The 22175-nt window shown below is 42.7% G+C and overlaps 3 long non-coding RNA genes across 3 annotated transcripts in view; 1 reads left to right on the forward strand and 2 right to left on the reverse strand.

The window, feature by feature from the left end:
• Nucleotides 1-11887, forward strand: part of LOC122462838 — a 61467-nt gene extending 49580 nt beyond the window's left edge. The window contains exons 2-3 of the long non-coding RNA XR_006285675.1: nucleotides 7852-7932; nucleotides 9958-11887. This is a non-coding gene — a long non-coding RNA (uncharacterized LOC122462838). The remainder of the gene's footprint in view (nucleotides 1-7851; nucleotides 7933-9957) is intronic.
• LOC122462835 overlaps nucleotides 1-17650 on the reverse strand; it is a 51146-nt gene extending 33496 nt beyond the window's left edge. Inside the window, exon 1 of the long non-coding RNA XR_006285672.1 lies at nucleotides 17028-17650. This is a non-coding gene — a long non-coding RNA (uncharacterized LOC122462835). The remainder of the gene's footprint in view (nucleotides 1-17027) is intronic.
• LOC122462836 lies at nucleotides 472-15667 on the reverse strand. The gene is made up of 3 exons (XR_006285673.1): nucleotides 15461-15667; nucleotides 2617-2723; nucleotides 472-1072 (listed from the first exon to the last, which is right to left on the reverse strand). It is a non-coding gene; the product is annotated as an uncharacterized LOC122462836 (long non-coding RNA).
• Nucleotides 17651-22175: the final 4525 nt, after the last annotated feature.

The raw sequence follows: 22175 nt of genomic DNA on the forward strand, positions 1-22175 counted from the left end.
TTGTAGAAATCTGCAGGAGAGTTAGTGGGCGTGGGAGAGTTGTGGGTATTTTCTAGCCCCCCTGAGGCAGTAAGGGGTAGCCACAGCCATGGAGGAAAAAGCCGGTAGCAGCATGACTCTTGGTTTCCAAAGATAAGGGTAGAAGAGGTGCCTGTGCTTTTCCCATCCTACGAGATGGATTTTGAAGACTTTTCCCACTCTGAATTGGGATAAAAAGTAAAATTTTCACAAATTTTTCAATAATCCAAAAAAGGTTCAGATCATGTCAACCAAGGCACTTCATTTTGATTTTAATTTATAGTGTTAAAAAAAGTAACTAACATTTTGGAACAGTCATTTTGAAGCAGAAAATGAAAATTTCAAAGTATCAAAATGGGACATTTAGACAATTTTGAAACTTTTTCTCAAAACCTTTGGAATTGAGAGATTTGTCAAAACAGATGCTTTCCTGCAAACAATTTTGGTTTCGATGAATCGGCAGTTTCTGAAGAAAAACGTTCCAACGATGAATTCCTGACTAGCTCTATCTACAAGTTATGCCCTCTCCCCAAAATCTGTAGAATAGCTTTTCCCATAGATCCTTGCCCTCTGCAAGGCTTGATGGTCATCATGCCTTCTTCCCCATTACAATACCCTCCCTCCGGAGGATATTCCGTGTATTAGAACTCCTAGCACGCTCCCACCATTGCAAGAGGAAAACAAACATATGCACAACCTTTAGGCTTTAACAGACCTTTACGTTCTGTGCCTTTCCTAGTTTGCTATTTGTGGCCTTTCAAGCTTTCAAAGAGCAGGTGCTGTTTGTGAAGCCTCTCTGTGAATATTGCTTTGTTTTCATTTTATTTATCTTTTTAAAATCACGTGGGTCAGGCAGCTGCAGGGCCCGTGCAATATTCATGACAGGCGTTGATTTATGTAGGCATAAAGCTGTGCAGCAGAATTACAGGTTCCTGAATGTTATATGCAGATTTAATTTCTTTTTTATGACCACAGGATACAAGCAGAGTTTCTCGAGTGCAAAATTTATGAGACGTTCATTCATATGAGTTTTCAGGGGGCAACGCATTTATTCCTGTCAAAGGAAGAAAGAAAGGCAAGATAACAATAGTCCGACTTCTTGCTGAGTTTGGGTGACCAAGATACGATACTGTACAGGACGTGTCTGAACAGGGATAGCGAGATTGCCCAATAGCAGCTTTGCAACATGAACATTTATAGAAAAACCACGTCTAGGGGTTTTAGCTATATTCTTAACGGTGCCCACCACGGTAATATCTGAACACCTCTGGAGTATTTGTGGCTTTATTCTCTCAATCATCCTATGAGGTAGGTTTTATCCCCATAGTACATAAGCATAGAGAGTTAGTGACATAGGCCAGGTCTACACTACCACTTACTTCGGTATAACTTACATCACTCGGGGGTGTGAATAAGCCACCCACCCCGAGTGACATAAGTTATACCGACCTAAGCGCCAGCGTGGACGGTGCTAGGTTGGTGGGAAAACTTCTCCTGCCAAAATAGCTACTGCCTCTGGCAGAATGGATTTACTATACTGACGGGAGAATGCTCTTCCATCAGCATAGAAAGTCTTCACAGCTGTGCCAATGTAGCGCTTTTAGAGTAGACTAGCCCTTAGTTAGACTGGAAGCACTTCTGGGCAGAGACACTGTGTTACAATGCCTAGTACAGTGGTGCTCTGAGCCATGATCAGGGCCCCTAGATGCTACCACAATATAAATAAAAATGATTAGCCAGAGTCATGTGAGAAGCCTGCAGCAAATCCAGGAATTGAATTTAGCTCACCGAAGTCCCGGTCCAGTGCCTTACTCCCATGACTATTCTTCCTCCTCAGCTGTAGTTTCTGATTTGGAACTGCAAGCCCTCTGCATTCAATGAGCTTCCCAACTCAGGGGAATGCCAGGAGTACCCCTCACTCCACACCTAGGATGCATGGCATCCATTCCTAATTTCAATTTTTGATTATGAAACTGGATTGCATACAATTCAAGTTATTAAATGCAACCACATGGCGCAACGACTTGTGCTTGTCTAATGTGGTGACTTATTTATACTGCCCTGTGAAACAGAGAGGGGGAAACGGTATTACCCCTTTAAGGAACAGGCTGTAGAGTATAGTCCGAGGATAATCAAGGCCACCCTGCCCTGGGATCTGAGCTATATTAAACAGGAACAGGAAGCAGAACAAGGAAAGAGAGCAGGAGCCTGAGCCTGGTGGGCTGCAGGAGGTGCTCTCTCGGGTACCTGGAGACAAGCCTAATCTGATTCAGAGACTTGATGTAGACTGTAAGTTTGGGAGCTGTGAACCCAGAGCCCAATGAAATGCGTGTTGTAAGGATTCCTGGCCTGACATCTGATTAAAAGGAGATGGTAGTTTGTTAATATGTATTGGCTTCTCCCTGGCCCTGAGCTGTTAAACTGAAACCTATTGCTGCTCTATTTGGAGACATTAAGGTGCACAGGGCTGCAAGAGGGTGCTCAGGGACCACCTTTACAGGCCCCTCCTGGAGCCCTAGTTTCATATACTTACACCTAGCTTCATTCCGTGAAGTCTGGCCCGTTCTAGGAAGGGGAACGTTTGTACTTTTTAGTTACCTGCATGAAACTGCAATCCACCTGTCCGGGACTCTCCCTTCCCACTGGGGTCCTGCTCAGAGGCTTCCATTAAACATTGTCTGGTCACTGTGTCCAGCTGCTGCTACCTGGGGGAGGGAGGACACAAAACCCATCCTACTTTCTGCTTCGCTAAGCAAAATGACACGTGTCTGGTTTAACCAGCCAGTTCACAAGCCATGAATGCAACCATCAGGCATTCTGCCTGCAAGGAGACCCAGCTATGTTTGGAGCTATTATGTATGCAGGGGCGTAGTACAATTCAGCATACTCCTTTTCCAGGAAAGGAGAGTGAAGCGTCAGCTCTCAAATGGACACTGACCCCCATAACGTTGCTGCAGTAGATTATAGAAATGTGGGGCTGGAAGGGACTGTCAGAAGTGATCAAGTCCAGTCCCCAGTACTGAAGCAGGACCAAGTAACCCTAGGGGGAAAAAAAGCAGTGCCAAGTGTGGCAGTTTACTAGTCTCTCTGCAGTTATCACGAGTCTGTATCTCTTCAGAACAAGGGGAGCTCTCCCTTCACTCTCCATTCTCTATCATGCTATCCAGGACAACAAAAGGAACCGTTAACATTTGTTTTTCTCTCCACCCACGTGCAGGCTCTCAGTGCTTTATTAAAGCCCCTTCCCACACAGGGTGTAGGCAGGCTTACGCCACATACATCTCAGTATATAATTTTTTCCTATCTCTCGGGAGCAACATTTGCTATGGTGACTGGCAGGGGGGTTATTTTTGTTCTTCGCCAGGACTTTTGTTAACATGCTTCTCAGTCTCTGATTGCACCCACTCTGCAAGTGATCGTACCGTATAGTGTGTAATGGCAGGTCGATCGTGGAAGATGAGGGAGATGCTGAGAGTGGGTGGACTTGGATCAGGCAACGTATGTAGAAATTTCACATTGTTAAAGCTGCACTCAGGTGCATTTACTTTTACCAAGAGTTACTAAGGAAACAAGGAACTGAGCTGCAAAAAAGAGCAGGCATTTCTTCTGATCAACAATAATCTGTCCTGTGTGCCGGAGCCCTTTTGCTAGAGGGCCTGAGCTCCGGTACCAAGCGGAGCAGCAGGCTTCTTAGCTACATGCTTGTGCTCTCGTAGCAGTACTCTCACTGTGCCCCATAGCTATGGCAGCCTGCAAAATACATACCACAGAAGAGGTGAGGTCTGAGAAATTAGGAACTGAAAATTTCACCCTCAAGCTTGACACATTCTGCCATCCTCCTCCCCTCCCCATGGAAATGGGATCACTTAATCAAAAGTTAGTGTTAAACTGATTTTGTTGCAAATAGAGAAAAGCACCACTGTGTCAAATTTGGTAGAAAAATTTAACTTGACAGGCATGAAACAAAAGGGCAATGCCTGGTCTGCAAGAAGCTTTGCAGAAAGTTGTTCTCTTGTTTCCCCAAGCTCTAACAGAGACCAGTTGTTAGCTACTCATGTACTGCGCAGTTTAGCATCATGGTAGGATGGTAGTGTGGAAATAATTGTGTGAATTCCCTCCCTGCACTGTAGGGCCATAATACCTTTCAGTAGATGGTCCCATATGTGTTGCGTTGTTGCAGCAAAACAACACTCAAGAGCTGGCAAACATGCAAGCCACAACCCAAGTGCACTCTGAATTAGTACACTGGCTCTGTGTTGTCTCAGCTGTAAACTGCCCCTTGGAGTCTAGTTTTTCCCCAGGCTATCTGTGTTAACATTAGATTTCAGCTAAGGCTTGTTTTAAAAAAAAAAAAAATTTCATTGATTGTCAACGTGGCAGGGAAAAGAGTAGGGATCTGCCTGAGGGGTACAAAGTGTTAAAGATATATTAGACATCACAGTCTGAAGTTATTGCTATGAGAGCCGCCTCTTGTGAGGTTTGGAGTCGAATTTTGCAAATTCAAGGTTCGCATAGTTCAAATAAGTATCCAGACAGCCTGAATTCTGACCCTTTGAGTTCACCCATCAGTAGAAACTAGTGTATAAATATAACAATAACCAGAATTAGACTTGGAGATACACCAGTATGATTAGTGGCACCAGGCATTGATAGTAATGCCTAGAATTTTTAGCCACATCAAACCAGAACTGACTTTAAATGATATCACTCTATAAAGAAAAGCAACCCCTTATTACATCATGAACTTTTTGTTGACTAAATCATAAGTCTAAGTATCTTTTATTGCTCAACAGCAAATCTGGAAAGTTCTATAACGGAAACATTAGCAGGAGCAACATTTTTATTGTGGAAGGAAGAATGTTTTGAAAAGAAAGCATAATCCCCGATTAAAGTTATCTAGGGTTGTAGCAGAGAACAAACAATTGTATTTCCTTAATGGACTGTTTAGTTTCTGGGGATATGACATCCTGGTATATTTTCTCACCATGCAGAAAATATTCTCACACAGATATTAAAACAAAACAAAAAAAACAGTGTCCACTGTAAGGGTTATATCACTTCAACCATACCAGTTTCAAACAGATTAAAAAACAACTCTACGGCCCCAGCCTTGAGTTTCTGTGATATGGACAGCCACCCCCAAGGAACTGGAGATATTTTAACACCACACTTCATATAGACTGCCAAATGGCAAGCCGATCATGGCAAGTTTTTGGTCCCTGCCGGGCTGAGAGAAATTAAAACTGGTGACCTAGAGGGAGAGAGGCTGAAGAAAACGTCTCTTCCCTTGGCAGCCTTGTTGCACTACCTCAGCATCCTAAATCTTGCTCTGTGAGCGGTACTTCTCCACATGAAATGTCCTATGCAGTCACACAGTAGTTCCAGACATGCAAAAATCAGATCCAAACTATGTTTTTTCCACAGGTTATAACAGAACGAGGTTTCCATACAGTGGTAATTCTTTGAATTTAGTGGTGACTGTGTAAGAAATTTAACTTATGTCAGCTTGGTCATGGTTCAATGATTTATTACTACATCCTTTACAATCTAGTCAGTGTAATGTGTAAATATTTCCATAGCTCTGCCAACATTTTACCTGATCCCTGTGCAAGCAATGAAAGTTACAAAGCAGTGAAAATTACAGGATCTCTATACTGACATCTACTTTGGCAAGCTAGCAAAAGAAAAACCTGCTGAATCTGTTAGACCTCTAGGGCTTACAGGCTGGTCAGAATGAGCGGTGACAAACATTTTTAGGTGAGCTAGGATTCCCATTGGGGATCCCAAATAGTTCAAGAAGTCCCACAGTTAAAAATGGTTTCTAAATTACAGAACAAAATATTATGCCATTAATACCAAGATGGCCACCCACTTTTTAGCAGCAGATCAATATGATGTTGTGTTAAATGTCAAACCCAGAGACAGTGAGAACACAAATTATGGTTTATACTTAACACACAAATGAAGTTTTCATGAACTGATTTTGTAGGTTATTTGTTAGAACCGTGGCACTTTTAGAGCAAAACGCAACTCTAGTCTGAAATTGACAAAGGACAAAATTTTCAAGTGACTTGAGCTCCTAAGTCACTTTTGAAAACGGGACTTGGTCATTTTGAAATTTTTACCCTATGTCTCTCAATTAACAAACAGATAATTGTCTAATGATCCAGTTATCTGAAAGTGTGGTGGTCTTGCCGAGATGAATTACAAAGTTGCTATGATTTATGGGGACTGTCCCTATCCACCCAGCACCCACCATCTTGGATTCCATCCATTTGAGGAAGGGAATCCTTGACAGATTTTTAGAAACTTTGAGATTTATGTTAGTTTACAAGTGTCAGTGAGCATTGCCTCTGCTGAAAGAGGTATTTTAAAAAAAAGCAAAGCTTTTAAACCTTCAAGAAATGTCAGCAGAGAGAAAAGCTTCCATCTGCTGCAGCTTTCTCTTCAGGGAAAGGGTTTTAATTTCACCCTGACAAACGGTGGATCTACACACTCAGCTATGCTGTCCATTTGTAAAGATTCCCTGACCTGGGATTAACCACGTATAACAAGCATATGCATTAGCAAAAGCCTTAAAACACAAACTCTGTAACCGCCTGCAAATCTTTCAAAGCCATTCTATTGATACTATATTTCAATAGTTCTGTGTATTTCTTTTTACACAAGCTTTCTTTAGAGTTCTTCTGTTTACTACTTATAACATAACCTTAGCAGCCACAATTTGTTAACAGAGATGATGTGGATGTTGAAGGACTATGTTGTTATCAGGTAGGGGACAGGAGCTAATGTGTTTATGAAACAGACTTTGTTTTCATGCACATGACCCCTACAGAGACAGTAACTGAAAAGCTAGAGGCAGGTAACATGCACTAAACAAGCAGAGCTGTCCCTGATGAGTATGGTTTTCAAAATCTTTTCCATAAGACGGTGTAAAAGGGACTTTCGTACCCTGGCATGTGAAAAATGTACACAAGCAATTCACTTTGCTCCAAGTAGAGATGAAGAGTACTGAAAGAAATCCATGAATATTTAAATAACTAACTGAACAGGCCCCTTTTGTGTTTGCCTTCCACAAAACAGTCTAGTGAGCAAGTTTACTGACAGGATGTTTGTGGGAGCAGTGAATTTTAAAATGAATACTAGAAAATATTGATGTGAAGCAAATTTAAGTTTGCATTCCACAAGCATCCATGCAAGAAAACCCAATTCTAAGATTTATGTCCAGCCAGTCAAGGAATGGTAACCTTAAGCGGCATGTTATGTTTCTAATCACAAAGATCATTTTGATAATATTCACAACAAACCACTCACAAATTAACTCCACACCAAGAATTTTTCACAGTAGTCCCTTGGTAAAATTTCAAAAGCAAATTTTGAGAAAACAGATCAGAAAAAAGGTGAGATCAGATAAGTTATTAGTTATGCATTATTAGTCAAGCAATAGATAATAATAAATGTCAGTTTCTTTTTAAAGAAATAAGAATATTCTTCCCCTGCCTGAGCCTATATCAGAGTCATAGTCCGAGTGTTACAGGAAAGAGTAAGAGATCAACGCATCATAGTAAGAGGACACAGGTGGCAAGACATGAATTTGGCTTATGACTTTTGCCTCTAATTGCCCTCCTTCCCCCCAAGTTGGGACAATTCTGCAGGTATTTATACCTTGCCTATTTACTCTACGTCAGGAGATACGATACAGAAGGTAACTTGCTGGAAGAACGGATTAGGGTTTCTTTCAGCCAGAAGTTAACTACTGACCCAATTGCTACACAAACATTATGTACTAGGTTAAAACAAATCCTGGAACAGCCACGTTTTGTTTCGTTTCAGGTCACCGAGTCTTTCCCTCCAAGCTCCACATCAGCCCAGGTTTCCTTGAAACGCTGGTAACCTGGCCTGAGATTTTGAAGTGTGAGTAACCAGAGATTTTTGCCTGCTTGTTTTAGTTCCATTATGAAAGTGTTGCATGGTACACAGATGGAGGTGGCAAGTGCTCATTTACAATAGCTTGATCTTTCATAAAAAGCATGTAAAAATATGTAACCAATTATAAAACACTGATCAATTTAATATCTAACCAATCTAAATGTAACTATTTTGCATTAAATTACATGAAAGTTTGCTAGTCTTGTATGTCATGTTTTATATACAGGACAAAAGCCTGTATATATGCCCAACCTTCTACCAAACAGTGAAAAGTTAAGAATGCAGCATATATAAAATGAATACTCATTGGTACACAAGAGGGCAGATCGGGATCTCTTTTCCTAGGGAAGCTCACTGCCAGTGTACATCTATGAAAGATCAGATTTTATTTAATTATCTCAAGACCAGCACCATGCTGTACCTTGCTTGTACGTGGCAGTGTCTGATCAAAGAGGCTGTGCAGACTGAATGTAAACATGCTGGTTTCCTACAGAGGGCACTCATTATCACAGATGTGTTGGGATAGGAGTCCATAATTTGTTAGTCTCTAAGGTGCCACAAGTACTCCTTTTCTTTTTGCGGATACAGACTAACACGACTGCTACTCTGAAACCTGTCATAAGACAGAGTGTTATTTGTTCAGGGAGTGGGTGAGAATGATAACTTTTGATTGGCTCAGAGTTGGTTTGCCAGTGCTGAGAAATGAAGGTCATGAGGTAACTATATCTGGAGTTATTTATAAACCAGGTGCTCGCTGCTGAGAACAGCAACATTTGATCAGTGACCCTTTTCATGCACAAAACCCCCAGAATGCATTGATCACCAGCAGTTAAACCTCCATTCTTCATCAGCAGAACAGCCTCCTTTCAGGACCTTACCAGAGGGCTAAACGCATGAGGCAGAAGTTGTCTGACCCTACGGCAGCAATTCAATGGCATCAGTGATAAAACTTTAAAAAAAAAAAAAAGGCCAGAATCAGCTCTGTATCTAAAGCATCTTTCATCCATATCCAAATGCTAAACTAGTGCTAGTAACATTTTCTTTTTTAAACCCCACAGATGTCTTGCCCTCAGTTTAATTATTTCCTCGGGGTTGTTTTTCTTCCTCTTCTCTCGACTTTTTTTTTTTTTTTTTTTTTAAACCACTTTCTAGAACTGTATTTTCTAAATGTGTGTGTTGAATTTACTGCTTGTGAAAGATGCCGGGCCTTGGAGATCTTGCTACTAGGTTCTGAGTACTACTTGGGCCCCAATTCAGCAAAACGCTAAAGCATGTGCTTATCCTTCAGGATGATTCCACAAAGCACCAAAGCATATACTTAAGACTATGCATGGACTTAAATCCATTCCGCAAAGCACTTCACAATTAATGTTAAGCACACGGTTAATTCAGTGGGACTTAAGCACATGCTTAGGGCCCAAAACACACTGGCTGCCTGTCTATACTACCTCCCTCGCCATTCCTAGCATCACTACAGCAACAAAGAGAAAATTTCATAAAAGTCTCAGCGTAAACAAGATCCTATTTTGCTGGAGAATAGGTCCAGCAAAAGCAATAGAAGTGCAAACTTCCATGCACCCATCCTCAACCCTGACATGGAGGAACTGTCCCCAGGCAGTGATCATTTGGTCTCAAGTGATTGTAAGCTCCTTGGGGCAGGGACAGTGTTTTTATTCTGTGTTTATACAGCACCTAACACCATGAGACATCCTGGGGCCATGATTATGGCTTGTAGGCACTAGTGAAATATAAATAAGTGGTTTGTTTGATCCTTTACCCCTTTGCCTGTTGTTGGGGGTACTCTCCTGTAATGCAGCATTTGTTTAAGCATTTATATTACTTGTGTGTTTCAGTGTAGGACCTCATTAGTAAAACAGGTTGGGAAAATTCTGGCAAAATACTGTCGGAATTTGTGGATTCAAAACATTGTGGAGACTGTTCAGTTTCGATGAAGCTCTGACAGAACCCTGCCTGGTTTTCTGCCAACTTGCCCATCTGTTTCCTCAGCAGCCTACCTGCTGGATTAATCCATGCCTGGGGACTCAAGGTCGGAGGCTGTGGGGCAACTCTGCCAGGCTACTTGCCCTGACTCCTGGGAACTGGCTGCCTGAAATCCCAGCAGGCTGCCACAGAGTGGCAAAATATCAGAACAAGACACTAAGTTTTTCTTTTGTTCTTTCTTTTTCAGATTTCTGCTTTGGAGAATTTCAAAGGTTTGTTTTCATTCCAAATCAGAATGAAAAATTTTGAAGTCTCAAAATCCTCCACAAAATGGAATGACCATTTGCCATCCAGCTCTATTCATTAGTCACTTAAAATTGCTGCAGCAGTAGAGGTGGAGCCAAGCTTTTACCTTGTATGGGAAATCTTTGGATTTAGAATCGCCTGTGGTACTTCTACATCTTGCCTTAGCTTTTGGGGATTCTTTTTCCATGTCCTTTGGAAACTCCAATATTATCTTCTCATAGAAAAATCTGCTTGCTTTTTCCAAAACTGGTATTTCTTATGACAATATTGCCTGGGCTATACAATGGCAGTGAATTCTCAACACCTCTATATCATCCAAATTGGTCAAGCCTTAGGTGGCCATCTGGACAGCACACTAACGTAAGTTATGGCAACAGAACAAGAAAACCAGGCAAAACTCAAGTTTTAATTTTTCACAGGTTCACGCAGATGTTTTCTTTCAGTTCAGTTGCAGTCAATGTGACATCTCAATGTGAAACTCTGTTGAAACAATCAAAGCTCCACAAAGCAGCTAAACTCCAATTCTTCTTTCTTATCCTACTGCACCCTTTAGGTGCATAGGGCATCCATTCTGACACTTATTTTGGTCTTGTACTTCTCTGTTCAGGCTTCTGAGTGTCATGTTGATGGATCTGGTTTCTTTCTGTATTATTCTGCATAATGTTTCTCTAGGTCTCCCTCTCTCTCTCTCTCTTTTTCCAGGTAGTGTCCATATTATCACTTGTTGGGGTAGTCATGTTGGTGGCATCCTTAAAGCATGACCTAAATATTTCCATCGTTGTCTTACCATATTTGATGCTGTAGATTGGTGTGCTCTACTGAGAATTTCTGATGTAGTAATGCACTGTTTCTAATGAACTCTGAAGATATTCCACAGGCATTTACTTTGGAATGAGTTGATCTTTTTATTAATTTCTGTTGTAGATTTCCATGAGACTGCTCTATATAAAAGAGAACAGACATGATGCCAATGTTTAAAACAATAAAAATAAATTTAAAAAAATCATTTTTGTGTCCGTACCAATCAGACTACTTTTCCAAATCTTTTCAAATATATGAAAGTTGGGTTTTTTGTTTTTTTTTTTGGGGGGGGGGGGCGCTATCTAGCATGATGTCTCCATCACCACACCTCTCTCCCCTAGGTAGGTAAAGTGACTTACTTCTTCTGGTGTTTCTTTATCCACTCTGATGATGGCCATATACTTAATCTTTCCCTTGTTGATGAGCAAACCAACTTGTTTTGCTGTATCTGCCAAAAGCTTCCGTTAAGTAATGTATTGAACTAAACAGGGCAATGTCATCAGTAAAAATGAGGCCATCCAATGGTGCTTTATCATTTGTCCATACAAATTCCTTGGTTGCCTTCTGTGGTTACTTTCCTCATGGCATAATCAATGACCAGTGCAAACAATAGTGGGGACATAATTCACCCTTTCCTTATTCCAGTTGTCTCTGCAAACCATTGACGGACATCACCATCGGTGACTGCACACTCCGTATTATCATATGATGATTCTAATTATTTTTGCCTGCACAATGCCATAATTCTTCAGAGATCGCCTTTGTGTATGTGGTCAAAAGACTTCTGGAAACCTATACAATTTATCACAAGAGGTGTTTTCCACTTCACACTTGGTCCTATAATATGTCTGAGAATAACAATATGGTCTGCACATGATTTCAGTGGCCTAAATCCCGCTTGTTCCTCTCGAAGTTGAAGGTCTATTTGTTTCTTGATACGTTCCAGGATGATGATGTACATGATTTTCTCCAGGCACTGAGAATAATATGATTCCTCTCCAGTTATTGCAGATAGTAGGGTCCAGACCACGCATCAACAGGGCACAATTAAAAGACCCAAAACACAAAAAGTGCTTTTCAGCTTGAACTGAAGAACTGGTTCAGTGTTCCAATGGAGTCAAACTGAAGAAAACCACGACATTGATATGCTGTGGAAAAACAGAATGTGCTATCTAAAATGTACTAAGAAAGTTTTAATAAACACCATCATCTTAAAGGGAAGAATGGACTTTGGCAGTAGTGGAAAAGAAGCAAAAACTCATGGATGCTAAGACGTGAAGAGACAAACAAGTGGCAAGGAGAATAGACAGAGGTGAAAAGGAGTGCTACAAGAGGCTGAGGATGCTCTCCAAAGAGGTGACTTTATAACCTTCTATAAAACAATGAAACGACGAACAGGAAACTTTAGCAATGCTGGATCCCCTATTAAAGATGGAAATGGAAACTCTTAATACAGAAGAAGAGCAAAAGAAAAGATGGCAAAACATTTTCAGGCTGTTTTAAATAGACCAAGTGCTAGTCAATTACTATAAATACGTGAAGACCTAGCACTCGAGCTTGATATTGATTTAGGAGATATTAAAATGGAAAAAGTTAGAAAAACCATCAAAAACTCAAAAATAGGAAAGCAATGAGAGAGGATAAAGCACATGATGAAATAGACCTTCAGACTTTCATTGTGTTTTTAGATAGAATATGGAAAGACGTAAAGAACCCAACTCAGTGGAAGAGAGACTATATCGTAAAACTGCCAAAGAAGGGCCACCTTACTAATTGCAATAAACCTGATTACAGTGTGTCATAAATATAAAGGGAAGGGTAACAACCTTTCTGTATACAGTACTATAAAATCCCTCCTGGCCAGAGGCACAAAATCCTTTTACCTGTAAAGGGTTAAGAAGCTCAGGTAACCTGGCTGGCACCTGACCAAAAGGACCAATAAGGGGACAAAATACTTTCAAATCTGGGGGGGCGGGAAAGGTTTTGGTCTGTCTGTTCTGTGTGCTTGAAACCGTTCAGTGAACTTGATCTGAATTCCAGTGAATCCTGAAACAAGGTGAGTGGTTTCAGGTACTACACAGCTTTATTCATTAGTAGGTATAATAACTAGGGCTCTGATCTTGCCAGTAGACCCCAATGTCCACGTGGCGAGCCACTGAAGTCAACGGGGCTCTGGGCAGACATCAGAGACACTCATCAAGATCCACTTACAGGGTCAGGGTCTAAATATGGTAGCCGAATCAGATTTCATGGACTGTTAGTAATGTTTTCCTTCTGTGGCTTTATATGTAATCTCTTGGTCCTTCCTTAACTGAGTTAAGGATGTTGTTTTCGAAAGAAAATTTGTGGTTCAAACTTTTAAGTCAAGAATTGCAGCACAAAGCCTATTGCTAACAGACACCAGAAACATGACTGCACTGGCCACGAAGATGTGTCCCCCTACGTATTCTTGTCCGGCATATCTGTAACTGCGATAGTAAGTAGAAACTGAAAGACACAGTATGTAAATAGGTATGCATGTCAACGCATGGATAACTAAAGATTTTCTTCTGTATTAAAAATCTCTTTATTAACTGCACCCCCAACACAAATAGCACAAGACATCCTTCCTGCCATCTGCTCCAATTTTGAAATCCTGGACTGTGTGGATGAATGTTGCAAGCATATCCTCATATGCGAAATAGTATTAATTGTCCCCATTGTCCCACTTTAGAAACATACGGCAAACGTGAGATGTGAACTGAAAGGTGTTCCCTTGCTAGTGCCAACGTCTGAGCTCAGGATCTGATGTTCTTCCTGCAGTAGCAACAGTACTACTATCTGAGACCCCTCAGGGGGTCTTTCCCCGGCATTTTTAATGTTAATGAGATTAGCCAGTGTTGCAAGAGAAAGATTTATATAATAGCTATTATTCAGTCGATTTTCTCTCTCCCTTGTTTTCCTTCTTTCTCTCTGCCCTGCTTTCTGCTACACTTTATGCTTTTTCTCTGTCCCACTTAATTTCCCCCTTTCACACTCATTGCTTCTTTTGCCATCCTCCTCCCACTCCAAAGCAGAATATGAACCCAACAATATCCACCACCAAACCAAGACAAAACACACCGGTTTCAGCTATGCTTTGGGTTCATTCCAAGCACAAAATATGGAACTCCATGGAAAACCCGCAGTAAGATTTCCATCAACACCCATGAAGCAAACCTGGCAATGGCCATGCAACTGTAGCACTAACAAAGGTCTCCAAAACCAAAGAAAGGCCTGTGGGTAGCAGTAGTGGAAGGAAGATTAAGTAGGTCAATGGCCCTGCTAATTCATTCCCAGCCTTGCAGCTGACCCTTATCTCTATTAGCCCTGGATCCTTATCTCTCTGAGCCCTAGATCCAAATATCCTTGAACTTTTTGTGTCCAGGGTTCCCCGGTTTGCAATTTAGGCTCCATCTCCACTTTTGACTAGTCTCCTGTTGTTTCCCTTGGTTGTATTCTGCTGAAAGACAAGGTACATTCAGCAAGTCTCAGTTTATGACCATATTGCCTCATTGCAAAACTTGAGGCTATGTCTATCTTCAAAACAAAAAAAAAACAACAACAAACAACCCTTAAAATAAAAAAGCTGGTTGTGGTGTTAACACTATGAAATGAGCTAAATCTTTGCCATTTTTAGCAATCCTGAGACCGAGAGAATCAGAGGAACTGAAAATATATGCTTCATCACCCCTAGGAAACTCTGCCATAATATTTTTGGTTGCATAAGCAAATGAAACTGGAAATCTGGAATTTGTTCAAGACCTTTTGATCAGGGAGCTTTGCAAGTGCAGAAAAGTAAAAACACAGACAGATGGGGATTAGAGTTGAGCATCAGGAGAATAATTTCCTCTTTTAATTTCAATTCTGCCAACATATAAAAAGCATTAACAATCTAGTTACATAACCCACATCATCAGAACCCTTCTATACAGAGTGGTAACGCTCAATGTAAGTAAGCCATTGCATATTCTATGTTTGCTTCCCGGTGGTAGGCATCTTTTCACATGCGCAAATGAAATGCACTTTGAAAATCTGGACAGATAGATGTATCAAAACCAGAACCATTTATTCAAACCACCAGGAGCTTTGGGAGTTCAGATAAAATGGAAACTGGTTCCAAGCTATTGCTGGTTCTGCAAAACCTGACTGACAATCTTTTGCAAACCCCAAGCCACCCCCTTTTTTGTCAGTCTCTACTATTAGATTAGTGTTATTGGAGGAGGAAGGTTAGGTTGATGAGTAAGCCTAAGTATTTTCACTAAGTGCTTGCCATTTGTAAGACTGATCCTCAGTATATTTTGCATTATTCTACCACTGAGTATGATCTTTGAGACAAGGCAGCACCGTATTCAGAAGCTGGTAATAATGCCATAAAGTTAGGACAGGCAGAGATTATGGATGATAAAACAGGTCACATTTGAATTTTTGCCCATGTGTCTCTTACCCTTATAGGGATCTAGTCATCCCCCTCATGCCCAAACCTATTGATGAAGCTGGTAAGGCAGTGAAGAACCCAGCTTTTGTCAGCTCAGAAAGCAAAGAGTCAAGTAGCTTCCTTCATCACCATTAAATTCCAGGGTCAACTGACCTGGATGCAGTTGACTTCTTTTGAACAGGTTATGAAGAACAGCTGATATATGACAGGTGCATTGGGAACCATTTCCAATAGGGAATGGCCATCTTAGGCAATCAGCTCACTATATTGTTAGGCTACATCTGCTAAGCAGCTGATTGATTTATTTATTTTTTGCAGATTTTGCTTTTATTCAGACTTCACTGATAGTTATGTGTACTCAGCTGTTCAGGTGGGGGAAGGGAAGAGGACTGGGCTTTCTCAGTCCATTTCAGTTAACTCAAATACCAAGGTATTCAGTTTCTTGGTTTTGTTTTTATAAGCAAAGTCTCAGAGCAGCCTTAGTAAAGCCTTTGCAGAGCTGTTCTAAAACCAACATAGCTGCCCAGGGGATGATTTTCCCCTATGTTGAGGAATCCCAGATTGGCATAGGCCAAAATATTGTGACTAGCAATGTTGGGTGCCCAACCTGAGAAACCTTAAAAGGGGCCAAATTTATAGAAAGAACTGAGCACCCACTTTTGCAAATGAAGCCCTTTTTAAGGTGTCTCAGGTTGGATACTCAGGAATGGAGGTGTTTAAAATCACTAGTCACTTTTTAAAATATTGGCTCCAGGGTTTAGTCCAATGTTGTTTTTAAATGTTCCAAACAGTAGTGCTTTCAATACTTATTTTTGGAGATATGTCACTGTCTTAGGGGAGTTTTTTTTTGTAGCATTCACCCTAAACAATTTAATTTTCTTCTCACCACTACTCAAATTCCTTGTGACTCCCTAAATAATAATCCTCCCTCTTCTGTGTTTCCACACTGCAGATATGTTCCTCATCCCCTGCTGTTGCTTAGCCAAGCTATACATATTTAGCTCTTTAATCTTTTCTCATAGGTCAATCCTTTCAGCCACCCTCATTTTTGTTGCTCCACAATGAAATCATCAGAGATTAATATTTTAATCTCAATTTTCCCATTCAAAAACCAGGTACTTTATAAATTGAATGTCTTGCTGAGTTCTGTACAGTAATATTTTTTCAAAAATGTTTAGATTTTTTCCCTTCTCTAGTCTGTATCCCCTCCTCCCCCTAATTTTTCCTACTTAATGTTTATCCCCTCTGTGGCCCCATCTAAAAACTGCATTTGTTGTTGTTGTTTTAAACCATGCTTAAATATAGTTTAGCCAGTTAGCATGGACAGAGTTAAAACTGTACTTAAACTGTATTTAGAAACTGTATAGTTTTGGGCCTATCTACACTGGGCAGCCAATCCACACAGCAGCAGATTTCACCTGAACCAGTTTTAAACCAGGTTCATCAGACAGTTCCTGGCCCAGTGCAGACTGGGGATTTGGGACAGTACCCTATAGGCATTAAGGCAAAAGAGGGGTTCGTACCATAAGGACTACCAGTAGTTCCCTCACGTGTTCAAACAAGAACTTATTCTTACCTTTCTTTTCTGCTAAGCAGGGTAGCATTCAGTTGCTTCTATTTTCCTTCGGGTTAGCATCTCTTTTCTCCCAAGCTCCCAGTAGTAAGATGAAGCCAGTGAGCACAGCCTAAGAATTACTGCTAACAATCACTAAATTCATAACCACTGTGTAAATTACAGTGGGGAGAGGGTGCTTACAGAGGCCAGGCCCCCTTATTACTTTTAAGGGCTACCTCACTTCTGTCTCATGGACCTCTTTCTTCTGGTTACTGTTTAAATTAAAGCAAGACACTTGACATTCAGCCTCCCCCCCCCCCGCAAACACTTTTTCCCATAATTCAAGCACTGCTCATAATCCTTTCACCTTCCCCTTGTCCCAGTCAGACTCCTGCTGTACTGGTAAAATACAGCTTCCTAAGCCTTGCCTGGGCGCAAGGTCAGGGAGTTACAAACAGCACAGGTTGCTTGAGTTAGCACTAATGACCCTCACAGTTGCCAGTTACTGTTTGTTTAGTGACTGCCCTGGGTCACAGAAGCCTAGGATAGAAGGGGCTGCTAGTTTAAAAAAACAGCAACATAGCCCCAGCGTTAGAGATACTGATTTCTAAGCAGGAGGTGCCTGTCCCTAATATACCAGCTTCATTTGATGTACATGTGCTGTGGTAAGGAGGCCAGTTCTAGTCTCATGCTTCCTTTGCACTCTCTCTCCTGCTTCCCCACAACCCATCTGAATTATTTCCATTCTCTCTCCTCACCAAGTTTCCTCCGCTCTCTCCATTCTCTGCTTCTCTCTCTCCCTAGAGCGAACGTGAATTACAGCCCTTGGTACATGTACTGGTAACATGAGGGGCTGCATGACTGTAATCTTGGAGGGTATTGTTTGTACAAGCAGCATCTTGCTTGTAAAAGTCCTTCCCTCTCATGGTCCTACCCTCCAGGCCTCTCCCTAGCACTCCTAGTTCACCACCTAGGCCTTTTCTATATCAACTCACATGCCTGGATGCGTGCCTGGCCTTCACATTCCTCTTCCCTGTATCCCAGCTCACACTCCTAGTTCTCCCTTGGCCTCCTCACCACCCCAATTCATACTCCTGGTCATGCCCTCGGGAATTGCCCCCTTTCCTCTCAAACTCCTGGCCTCTCCACAGACTCCTGACTAAGCGCTTCAGCTAATCACTCTCCAAGGTGCTTCCTCACACTGCTGCATTGACTCCGCTGTGGAGTGAGTGAGGGAGGGAGCTGCTCGGTGAGGCCTCCTCAGGCTGTGCATAGCGCCTCCCAGCATTGGGCATAGCAGGAAGTGCTGCGGTAGCTGGTGCTATCCTTCTTTGCAACCTGCCTTGCTGGCAGGATGGCTCACCAGGCCATGGTCAGTGGCAGAGGGTGAGGTGATGGGGCTGGGAGAAGGACACAGTAGGTGGAAGGATGGGGCGGACGTTCAGTTTTGTCTCTCCCCCCACTCTATTTTTCTAGTAGAGCTGGGACGAGGACAGTACAGGAGGGAAGGGAAGTTGGGGGCGGGGGAGGAGGTAGGGGATCTCATCCCTCCTTCAATTGCTGGGCATATGAAGATAGCCCATAACTGCTTCAAATCCATGCTCTGCACCTGAGAGACCTTGAAGTCCCAGTCCTGTGAAGGCTGTGCCCAGGGGTGAAAGTAAGTTAGAGGACTTACCGGTACGCCGGAGTCCTCAGCAGGGGGCGTGGCCTCAACCGGAAGAGGCAGGGCCTTAAATCCCCGGTCCCTTTAAATCTTGATTTAAAGGGCCAGGGCTCCAGCTACGGTAGTGGCAGCTGGGAGCCCGGGGCCTTGTAAATCACCCCCGAGCTACCAGCTGCAGAGGCGGCTGGGAGCCGCGGCGGCTGGGAGCCCTGCCACTACCACTACCCCAGGGCTCGGGCAGCAGGGCTCAGGCCGGGATTTAAAGGGCCCCACGGGGGGTAGCAGTGGCTAGAGGTCCGGGGCCCTTTAAATCCCCGCCGCAGCCCCGCTGCCGCTACCCAAGGGCTTTAAATTGCCCTCTCGGAAAGCCGGTCCTGGTACGGCGCACCGGCTCTTACCGGTACGCCGTACCGGCTTACTTTCACCTCTGGCTGTGCAGACGCAGTCCCTTACTCCTACGCAGAGCCCCATCAGCTTCCTAGTGAATGGCCTGTGTGTGTGTGGATCCCTTTTCAGGATTGGGGGCCTAGTCCAGAGTGTGATTTTTTTTTTTTTTTTAAAGAGTTCTGATATAGTGGTAGCGGCTCTTTGCCGCTTTCACAGATCCAGACTAACACGGCTACCCCTCTGATACTGATATGGTGGTGTGCAGGCAAGCCGTGGGAGCCAAACCAACCTTAAGAGGTATTTGAAACCAGTTTAGTTAGTACTGTTTTAGCCCTACTGTACACAAGGCCTGTGATGGAAACTCCATCCCCTCCTCTTCTTTAATCGTATGTAAATGTGGTTCCCACAGGAGTGGGGGATACACAATCATTTTATTTATTATTTTCTATGGACAATTACACCTCTACCCAGATATAACGCAGTCCTCGGGAGCCAAAAAATCTTACCACATTATAGGTGAAACCGCGTTATATCGAACTTGCTTTGGCCTCGAGCATTTCCATTATTAATAGTCACTTCCTGCCCACTGACTGACCCCTCAGAACCCCCGACCCATCCAACCCCCCCCCAGCTCCCTGTCCCCTGACTGCCCCGACCCTTATCCACACCCCCGCCCCCGACAGGCCCCCCGGGACTCCCACGCCCTATCTAATGCCCCTGTCCCCTGACCGCCCCGTCCCCAGAACCTCCGAACCATCCAACCCCCCCTGTCCCCTGACCGCCCCTCGAGACCCTCTGTCCCTTATCCAACCCCTCGGCCCCGGCCTGGCACCATTAACACGCCACTCAGAGCAGTGTGTCGGAGCCAGACGCGCTGATCTGCTGGAGCGCGCGGCCCCACCACCCAGAGCGCTGCTTTACTGCGTTATATCCAAATTTGTGTTATATCGGGTTACGTTATATTGGGGTAGAGGTGTAGTAATAAAAATGTTTTTTACCTAATTCCCATCATTAACACACTGCCAGCTAAAATATCCCCCGCCACCAGCAACTAAGACTTTCTCCACCCCAATCCCTCAGGAAAAGCCTAGTTTAATAGGTGGGCATTTGCAATGTGGCAAAATTTGGACCTACATGGGAAAGCAAATTCTAGAGTTCAGGGCTTTCTACTGTCTCCAGCCCCAAGATGTAGCCATCCAATGTGACTGACCATTCCAGCACTGAAGCTGACCTCCACTGTTGCAGTATAACATGGAGAGAGCCAGATTCTCAGATAAACAGGGACGCAACATACAAAAGAGTATTGCATAAGGCTTAAAGTCTGATTCTGCTTTTAGTGAAGTCGATGGCAAAACTCCCATAAGTGTGGGCACAGTTCCTATTGACCGCTCTGCCAAGGCTTCTCAGTCCTAACCTGCATCTCTCCTATCTCCTATTACAGTTCCAGACCTATCTTTAGCTGAGACTGACAGCTGAGCTAAATTGTTCCATTATGCAGTGCCTTTGTAATGAGGAAAAATGTATTGTGAAGGGACCACTTTCTAGACTAGACGGTAGTTAAGTCTTCATGACCAGTTCAATCATTGACTTCTCAGCTGAGGCTGCTGACTAGGGCATAATTGCAGGGGTGATTTTTTTTTTCTTTTTTGTGATGCAGGTATCTATTGACTACGAAACACAGTGAGGACTGCTTGCTTATTTCACATAAGCTGCCATTATGGAGAAAAATATTCCAGTCACCACTGAATTCAGGCAGATTTGAAGCAGTGACTTGGATGTGAAAAGTTGTGACTCTAATGTTCCATGCTATACTTTCTCCCACCCCTGTGATCATGATGTAACACAGCGCTTGTGTGCTGATTTCCATGATCAAAGTGCTTCAAAACATCAATCTTGAGCCATAATAATAGGACCATCACAATTACATTTACGGAATAGGACATACCGTATATACTCGTTCATAAGCCAACTATTTTTGGTAAAAAAGTGACGCATCAAAGAGCGGGGGTCGGCTTATAAATGGGTCTACACCAAAATTTGATGATTTTAAACTCTGTGAAATCATTGAATTGAATATCTAATACATTGTCGTTTTGTTTACCTGGAGCGTCTGCAGGCATGGAGCCCCTCAGTTCCCTGTGGCCGCGGTTCGCCGTTCCCAGCCAATGGGAGCTGTGGGAAGTGGCGCACCACTTCCCGCAGTTCTCATTGGCTGGGAACGGCAAACCACGGCCACTGGGAGCTGAGGGTCTCCGTGCCTGTGAACGCTCCAGGCAAACAAAACATCCCAACCCACCAGCGGCTCACCCTGATGGGCCAGGAGCCAAAGTTTCCCAACCCCTGAAATAAGGGTCGGCTTATGAAAGGGTCATACAGTTTTTACTATTTTTACCTATCCATCTTGGGGGGTCAGCTTATAAATGAACGGGCTAATGAACAAGTATATACGGTACTTTTAAAATACATCAGATGAATTTCAACCCATACTTTGGAGCATTAAGACAAGCTCTTAAAAACTGAGATCCTGTCTGCTCTATATGGACATTAAAGATCCATGGCACCTTTTTTAAGGTGAGAAGTTTGCTGCAGCTAAAATTCCCCTGACCACTCCCCACCATTATGCAGCATGCCATGTGCCAATTGTTCATCTGGCTGCTATTCTCCACCACCAAATAGACGAATTTTAGTGCTACATGAATTGATTCCTGAATGTCTTTTGTAAAATGCTTTGAGATCCTTCTAGATAATTTCAGTGTAACACATTACTGTGAAGGTACAGATACAAAAGCTATGGGATGAGGGCCAGGATCATGAAAGAGATGGAAAAGGCTTTCAGCAAAACAAGAACTGCATCCAAAGCTTTTAGAGTTTCTCTCTGTGTATACTTTGAAAGGGGGAAAAGGTTCATTGTATGTTGGCAAGCATGTGAGTGCTGTGTGTACACCATAGGCAGTAATTAGATCATCTTTCTAAATTATGTTATCAGGAAATGTCTATAATGTTTGAATGGGTGTAAAATACTCTAGATTATACTCTGAGAATAGAATGTTCTCTGCATAAAAAGTTAGCTTGTATTAAATCAATGAGAATGTACTCAGAAACATCAATTAAAGTTA

Source organism: Chelonia mydas, chromosome 14, assembly GCF_015237465.2.
Source record: "Chelonia mydas isolate rCheMyd1 chromosome 14, rCheMyd1.pri.v2, whole genome shotgun sequence".
Classification (NCBI taxonomy): domain Eukaryota; kingdom Metazoa; phylum Chordata; order Testudines; family Cheloniidae; genus Chelonia; species Chelonia mydas.